General features: G+C 40.0%; 1 long non-coding RNA gene across 1 annotated transcript; it reads right to left on the minus strand.

The window, feature by feature from the left end:
* Window positions 1–3,667: 3,667 nt before the first annotated feature.
* On the minus strand, window positions 3,668–8,780 carry LOC131896195 (uncharacterized). The gene is made up of 3 exons (XR_009375377.1): window positions 8,680–8,780; window positions 4,877–5,034; window positions 3,668–3,825 (listed from the first exon to the last, which is right to left on the minus strand). It is a non-coding gene; the product is annotated as an uncharacterized LOC131896195 (long non-coding RNA).
* Between the last annotated feature and the right edge of the window lie 220 nt (window positions 8,781–9,000).

Here is a 9,000-nt window from a genome sequence, read left to right on the forward strand (position 1 = left end):
ATTGGGGCTCGAGATTTCCAGGATGGGATGTGCTCCGATGAAATGTCTGGTCTCCCTCAACAGTGGTTGATGTTATAGACAAGTTACTCATGAAGGCACCAGAAGAGGTGGAGTTCTGGCACAGGCTTTGTGGTTGGTGGGACTAGGGGTGGTGGTTGGAAGAAGTGAGAGGAATTAGGATGTTCTCCTGGAGCCTGTGTACAAACAAGGCTCATATTGTTTATTCAACACACTCGTGTGTGTGCTGTGAATTATCAAGTCTGCTTCCTTCTGATACCTCTGAAGCTGAGACTGTACAATGCTATTGACTGTTGGTTTTGTTTTGTGGCATCCCCATGTTACTCTGGGTGGCCTGGAACTCGCTTTGTAGACGAGGTTGGCCTTAAACTCATAGAGATCCTCCTCCCCATCCCAAGTGCTGGGATTAAAGTGTGTGTGGCCATACCCAGCTGAGTAGGGTCATTTCAGTGATATCATCATCCACTTAAGTCCAGTGATTTGTTCCCCACAACATTGTAATTTGGTGTCACATAGGCATGGCCAACCTTTTAACGTTACGATATCATATTGTCATCTACAAAGTTAATACTGTAGAATGGAGTAAGGGTGTCACAAAACAAATAGCCAAGACAAAATTCTTACGGTGTTGTAAGCTTATGATTTTATGTTAGCCCATATTCACAGCTCTCCTGTGGCAGGTGTGGCTTGCTGGTTGGTTGGTCATCCTAAGTGAGTGACGAACCCGAGAAGGTGGTTGCTATCCACACGTGGTATGAGTCTCCAGCACACACCCCTACCTCTAAGAGGTTAGTGATTTTAGCATGCACTATATACTTGATTTAATTAATGATGGAAATAACTTCTGTGGCCATTCTGTAAAGTATTCCAGGTGAAAAAGATGGGAATTAGACGTAATCTCCACATGACAGTTTTTTTTTTTTTTTTTTTTTTTTTTTTTTTTTTTTTTTTTTTTTTTTTTTTTTTTTTTTAGCAAATAGTTTTCAGAGTTCATAATCTGTTGGGAAGCCAGTCTGTTATTTTTCTATTTATTCCATTACGTTTGTTTATATATGTAGCTAGAGTTTTCCTGCCTGGCCTACAGTCAGGATAAATCTCTCTCACCTGCCAGTCCCACAGCCTCTCAGACCCGACCAAGTAAACACAGAGACTTATACTGGTTACAAACTGTATGGCTGCGGCAGGCTTCTTGCTAACTGTTCTTACAGCTTAAATTAATCCATTTCCATTAATCTATACCTTGCCACATGGCTCGTGGCTTACCGGTATCTTCACATGCTATTTGTCATCGTGGCGGCTGGCAATGTCTCTCTGACTCAGCCTTCCACTTCTCAGCCTTATTCTCCTCCTTGTCCTGCCTATACTTCCTGCCTAGCCAATGGCCAATCAGTGTTTTATTTATTGACTAATTAGCAACACATGTGACATACAGAATATCCCACAGCATATATAGAATATAGAATAAAATTAGTAGAATTTAGAAGTATATGGTTAAGTTACAGAAATGGAATTATAGAAACATGTGATGTGAAGTTCATGATTTGGCGTTTATAGTTCTCTCATTTAATGTATAGCATATTTTCAGCCAGCAAGATGACTTGGTGGGTCAAGGTACTTAATGCTTTGTTCCCTGGGACTCACATGTGAAAGAAGGGAACTGACTCGTATAAGTGGTTCTCTGACCTCCATATGTGTTCAGTGGCAACACACAAACACACACACACACACACACATATACACACACACACAGACATGCAAGCAAGGCACACACTCACATACAATTGTAATAGGAAAAATATATATATTAAAAATAGTAGCATGTTTACTGAAGCCCCTAAGGGTCCACAAGTGTAAATAAATGCATAGTTTGTTCCATCAGTAATAAACACTGAAGGTTGATGATAGGAATGAGGCAGGAGCAAGAAGCCTGGCTGTGACATTATCTCCTTGAGTGAATAGAGAGAACAGTGATGTACTGAGCATTCAAAAAAACTAGAAGTAAAGATTTAGGGAGTTTTTGAGGGAAAAAAGACTGATGGGAATGTTGTTCTGTATGCTGTGAATGTGTGTTGCTCTGATTTGGTTGATAAATAAAATGCTGATTGGCCAGTAGCCAGGCAGGAAGTATAGTATAGGTGGAATAAGCAGAGAGGAGAATTCTGGAAACAGGAAGGCTGAGTCAGGACTGCCAGCCACCGCCATGAGAAGCAAGATGTAAAGATACCGGTAAGCCACGAGCCATGTGGCAAAGTATAGATTTATAGAAATGGGTTAATTTAAGATGTAAGATCTAGCTAGTGAGAAGCCTGAGCCAACAGGCCATACAGTTTGTAATTAATATAAGCCTCTGTGTGTTCATTTGGGTCTGAGTGGCTGTGGGACAGCAAGGATGTGGGAGCTGGGTGGGCACAGGAAAACTTTCAGTTACAAAAGACAACACATTTAACCAACTCAAACATGGCACAGTGAATACATGTATCAAAACATCCCATTTCCCCACTAATATACATACATTTTGGTTTTATGTGTCAGTAGGAAATAACTTTAATTTTCAGAAGAACAGTAGTGCTGTGGCATATCTGTGTCAGAGCCTTTCATGGGGAAGGAAGATTTAAAACAAATACAGGTTCCTCTAGCCCAAGTTCAAATAAACAGAATGATGGTACTCAGGCTCAGAGTTGAAAAGAAAAAAAGCTAGACAGTAAAAATTGGTACAATTGTACAATAATTTGTATAATATTGATGGTTTCATGTCTACTTTATATAAATGCTAGAATAACAACTTATTTTAGTTTTGTAGCAGTCACTACCTTTGATTATTTTTATAATTTTTCTAAGGTGATACTTTCTTAGTAACAGAAAAATTTCTTCACATGTTGAAAATTTTTGGTAATCCCCTTCTCAATTCTCCCTCTCGGGTGGATATTAAAATGCTAAATGAAGGGAAATGAGAGAGAAGTTATAGGCTAGAAGATTGCGGGTCTGGGGAAGAGAGAAAGATGACACTCCAGAATTCAGCAGTCTAAACTCCAGCCAACTCAATTAACATTAAAGGGGGTAAAGTGGCGGCTAGGTTGCTCACAGTGTTTTATCTGGTCCAATTCCTGCAAGAATTCCTGTTCCTGTGGACATTTACCTTTCCTAGTCTTGGAAAGGAATCTGATTTTTACTTTGAGCAAATACATACTGTATATGTCCTGAAAAACACAAATGCAAATTCAATGAAAACTCCCCCCCCCCCCCCAAATATTGAACCCATCTGTATTGAATCCCTGTGTATAGCAATCAAATTGGAAACCCAGGTCTATTACATGCACATGTAATATTTCTAGAGTATATCAAATTCCATCCTATATCAAATTTTTTCCTTGGGTTCCTAGAAATTTAATATAAGCAAGTTTCACTCTATTTGAGAAGGACATGATGCAATATAATGTGTTTTTCAATGAATAGAATTCTTGGTAATTCAATTTGTGCTCAGAACTTCTTAAAGGCAACTTACTTCCTAGAGACCTCACCCCAGACTTCAGTTCTGGGAACCTTATTCAGGTAACATTCCTTTTGGCTAGAAAGATTGTAGAGTGAAATTGGAAAGAATTTGGGTGACTCACATGTAGTAATTTTAAAAAATGACCACCCCACATCCCAGTCAAGGAAAGAAGGGAATTTATTTGGGAGATCAGATAGGACCTTGCTTCAGTTTTATGGGTGCTGGTTCTCCGGACAGGTAGCCTCCTCTGAGGGGGGTCTTGTCTTGTTTCTTCATTCTTTGTGTATTTATAGCACTAGCCCCAACATAGCAAATGCCTAAAAAGATGTAATAGAATTAACAAGGTCAGCTGAGACAGAATTGTAGTCTTATGCTCACTGAATGGCTTAATAATTAAACATTCTACTGCCTTCATGGGCCCAGGCCCCACCTACTGTTATAAATTGAAGTTACCTTCAATAATCCAAAACTGCTGTTTTCCATTAGTTTGTATCTCCTACCAATGTTTCTTTTTCAAACAGTTTTGGATAACTGATCTCTCATTCTAGGTGATTTTCATTTATGTACAAATCTACGTATCACATAATTCTGATTATGGTTATTGTTAAATAAAATATACTCATATCTTATGTTCAGCATCCCCTGAGTAGTAAATCGGGCCTGTTAAAAATTATACGCATTCATTAAAGAAATTCCATTTACAATCTTGGAAAGCCTACATTAAGAATACTTTCTCGTCTGGCTCTGTCAATCTTTCTTGCACCTGTTAGCATGTTTAGAAAATGGCTTTTTATAATTCAGCCATCTTATTGCAAGTAGAAGAAGATTCACAAAAGTAATTCTGATTATTCAAATTGTTTTGTAAAACATAAAATTAAAAACATATCCTATAATAAGCACTAATAAACTAAGCAGCTAGATATAAATAAAGTATAGGTTATTAAAGTATCTTAATATGATGGAAGGAGTTATAGGCTCATATAATTACCCTTACTGGATGTAAACAGTTTCTGAGATAGTTTTAACTATTTTTAGTGCTTGAAATCTCGAAGCTTTCTTGGATATACCGAGAGCATTGGCACAGCTTCCACCATTACTGGCTTGTTTCTTAACTCCCCAACGCATAATAAACCTATGAACTCCATTAACGTTAATCGAGATGCATGCAAGGATGTAAAGGCCTTTCTTTGGCCCTCTCACTGCCTGGAAGAAGAAGCCAAAATGAGTGTGACGCCAAGCCCCATGCAAGTAATCAACTACGTCATTTTTCATTTGAAAAGAAGTCCTCTCCAATAATAGAAATGCTGAGAAAGGTTATTACAATAACAAATGAGTTGGCAGGGTGATTTATGCTGGAAACAAATGTACCTTCGGATGGAATCCTCTTTAATTCCTAATAAATCTTGGGCTTAGTGGACAGGCCAGACTCTGGGAATTCGGCAGTTGAATGCCCTCAGTACTTTGAATTCACTTGGTTCATTTCTTGCGGACCAAACAGCTGTTACCATAGTCCTCCCGGCAGGTATCTGTTTGGGGATTAGTAATGCTTCACATGGTCGTACATCACAGGCAATGGATGTGTAATTACATTAAGGATGCTTCACTCTTTGGACTCACTTGTCCCAAATCACTGGTATTGGAACCATTCAATGATCATCTCTCATAAACTGGTTTACTTTCAAAATAATGGCATCTTAAATTAAATGCAATGTAACTCTTCAAAATGCTTCCAAAAGCTTCTTCTTTTAGTCTGCCCTTAGTGTGCCTCAGAGTGTTTATTCAAACAGTATTCTTGAGTGAGAAAGTCCCTCCGTGTCTGTCTGAACATGTCTAGGATACCGTTTAAATTTCGAGGAGAATGAGGACCTGGAAATGGCCCCTGCAAGCAAATGGACTTTATGGCTGCTGTGGAGCCTAAGGGTGGGTTGGACTATTCGGGGATAAGGAGAAAGGCTCAGAAAAGCACCTCGCCCTATTCCCAGTAGATCATCGTTACCATGCCAGGCCTCTGCTTAGTGCATGTGATTGGCAACATCGAATGTACTCTTCTCAGTTTGCTCAAAATCCGCCCCGACTCAGACCTTCTTCCCACAGGATTGCTCTCAGTTCCTCAGGAATCCTGTAGTTTGGGCAGCCCCACAGCCTTTCTCTTCACTGTGGTGATTTGTCACAGATACTTGTTGTATATCCCCAAAAGCTTAAGAGTACGACTCTAGAGGGACACACCTTCAAGAATACTCACATAATTTCTGGATACTTCTTTTCCTGTTCATTCTTAGCAGAGGGAAGGAACTGTACCAGGTTTTTACTCTTGTGTCACTCGTAACATACTATAACTTTGTGCACATTGAATGTTTGGTTTTTTTTTTAAGCTATCTTATGTTCAGTTACAGGTCACAATCAATGTAATGAATGTTGCTGAATAGTAAACTTGTTGACTCTAAGGAAATGGCTAAGGTCAGAACAAATTCTATGTGCGTGATTGTTGACTTCGTTCAGTGAAGGTTTATTGACCGTACATTTTGTCATCGATGTTGCACTGGGCGTTGGCGGCACCCTGATTAAGTGAAAGTAAGATTTTTGCTCTTATCCCACTGGAGAAAGATGCAAGGTGACAAATAAATAGAGTGCCTCCAGAGTGTACATTTTCAAGGCTAGAAATGGGACAGAGAGGTTGTGAGACAATGTACCTGGGTTAGAGAACAGGGAGGAACTTTTCAAGATGATGACATTTGGGATGAGTCCTGAACCATTGGATGAAATTGTAATGTGTCAAAAGGGAAAAAAAAATCACAACAAGCTTCTGGAACGTACTAGAAGATCACTAGGGATGAAGCAAAGTGAAGCTGGGGACATTCTGGAAGACAGCATAGGGCAGTAAGAACTGTGCCCTGGCTGTGCTGTGGACCCAAGCTTGCTAGAGTGAGTTGGGCAGAAAGGAAAGGAGGCCGTCCTTTGCATATTGTAGGGAATGAGGAGGGGTCAGAACTCCCCTCCTCCTCCATCCCTCCTTTCCATCTTTCTTCCCTCTTTCTCTCTTTTCCTTCTCTGTCTCTCTGTCTCTCTCTCATTGTTTTTAAAGTGGGATATATTAATACTTGCTTGTGCTCTAATGGGAATGAACCAAAGCCCTGGGGAGAAACGGTACTGTGGGAGGCAGACAGATTCCAAGAGGGTGACCTGGGAGATGCCAGCTGCAGGAGTGGGTTAGAGGTGTGACAGGAGGGCAGAAGTGAGGCTCTGTTCTTGTGTTTACTGGTGAGATGGTGAGGGAGCAGCTGTCAGTGTGATCTTGTGTTCTCAGGATGTGAGACGTGGTCATCAGTTGAAAGTGAAGTCATGGAGGAAGTCCAGGGCTCTCCAAGAGAAGGTTTGTAGTTGGGATTGGCTACGGTCTGTGGTTCACTTTGAGGTTCTCACAACCTAACACAGGTATTTAGAGAATCTTCATAGTGGAGAATGATTGACAAAGGCCTTGGAAATATTCAATATAAGAAAGGACTAAATTTATTATTTATTATTATTCAGAAGTAAAGTATAGTTAAAAAAGGCCTGACCTGTGGCATCTGAGGCTCTTATCTCTGAAGTGTGGCTCTTCTGTCATTAGCTCTGTGACCTTCAACACATTATACATACCCTCAGAATCTTCATTTGATTTTCACTTGTGAGCAACATAAATAAAATTTTTATGGCTTTTAAAAATAGGTTGTCATATCAGAGACCCAATGATACTTGCTACTTTGTGTATGTGTGTATGTGTACTACTCTTTAAACAGTCTAAGAGTTAATGCATGGAAGAGACACCAGGCTGGTTTTGTATAGCCCTAGAGAACAGATCTAGAACACAGGAAATCAAAAGGTGGCTTTGGAAACAGCTTTCCTGTTGCTGAAGCCATAATAGCTTGGAGCAGGTCCCCTGTAATGGGAAGGGTTTCTCTGCTAATGTCATGTAAGCCATGGCAGAGTAGCTACCTGTGAGTATTATGTAGGGAATATTTCTGCTTTGGTAGGAGGACTGAGGATATTATAATTCTATAGTGAATGTTTGGATTTTTTGCATGTATAACTTCTGTCTGTATTTTATATCACAGGTTGAATTTGTGGCTATGTAAATACATTGGTTCTTGTGAACCACAGATAATATTGGGTCATTTAAATAGTCCTATTAGGAATCTTTCTTTCTTTCTCTCTCTCTTTCTTTCTTTCTCTTTCTTTCTTTCTTTCTTTCTTTCTTTCTTTCTTTCTTTCTTTCTTTCTTTCTTTCTTTCTCTCTTTCTCTCTTTCTCTCTTTCCTCCCTTCCTCCCACCTTTCCTTCCTTCCTTCCTTCCTTCCTTCCTTCGTTCGTTCCTTCCTTCCTTCTCTCTCTTTGTGACAGGGTCTCACTGTGTAGCTCTGCCTGGTTTGGAATTCACTTTGTAGACTGAGCTGGACACAAACTCCCAGAGATTCACTTACTTCTGCTTCTTAAATGCTGGCATTGAAGGCATGCAGCATCATACCTGGCTTCATTATTTTGTTTTGTAGACTAGGAAGGAAAGTGAATAGAACTGAGGTGATTTGACCATAAGCTTAAAGGAAATTTGGTCTAAGAATAAAAACTCAGCCCCATAATTTATGAAATAATTCCAATCTCAGGTCCCTCAAGTTGAGTGACTTTGAATTCATAGTCTGTATGGTAAATATCATTGAAGCCTGTAGCAGGGTCCTTGCTGTTGTTCCCTTTGGGGGTGGGGACCAAGTAGGCGCAGTCAAACCACACAGACTCTGGGAGAATGTCCAAACAACAAGCTCAGTTTATTCAGGAAGAGGCAAGCCTTACATACCCTCCACCCCACCCTGGGGGAAGGTCTGATGAATATGCATCAGCTGGTGTGACATGGCAGTCTCTCATTGGTCCAGGTCATCTCCAGATCATGTTTCAGGGGCTGTTGCTAAGACCATCAGGCAGACCCAGGCTGGCTCTCAGAAAGTATCTTTTTTACTTATTTGGGCCGTCTGGCTCTCAAGCCCTAGGGATGAGTCATCCCACAGAAGCCCAGCTCTTTATTAAATATAAAAATGAAAATATATTATTCATTGAGTATTAAACGTGAAAATATAATTTCATCAGGTATCATTTGGGACTTAATAATTAGTGTTTCATAATGCCCAATTCCTTAAACTAATTTACCTCATCAATTCTCCTATGTTGATGAACAATCTTCGAGTGAAACTGTAGAGTGCTCTTGTGGCCACCTGGAAATGTAGAACTTCTTTAGAACAGCTCCAAGGTACAAAGCATTATGATGTTGAAATTTGACAAATAGGGGAAATTCCACCCTGGTAAGAATCAGGATGACATTCACAATTAAAAAGAAACCGTCAGCCAGTATTTGTGGGTGGTGCATACCTTTAATCCAGGAGGCAAAGACAGGTAGACCTTGGTGAGCATGAGGCCATCCTGATCCACATAGTGAGTTCCAGGACAGCCAAGGGCTATATAGAAAGATCC

This window comes from Peromyscus eremicus, chromosome 19 (genome assembly GCF_949786415.1).
Source record: "Peromyscus eremicus chromosome 19, PerEre_H2_v1, whole genome shotgun sequence".
NCBI lineage: Eukaryota > Metazoa > Chordata > Mammalia > Rodentia > Cricetidae > Peromyscus > Peromyscus eremicus.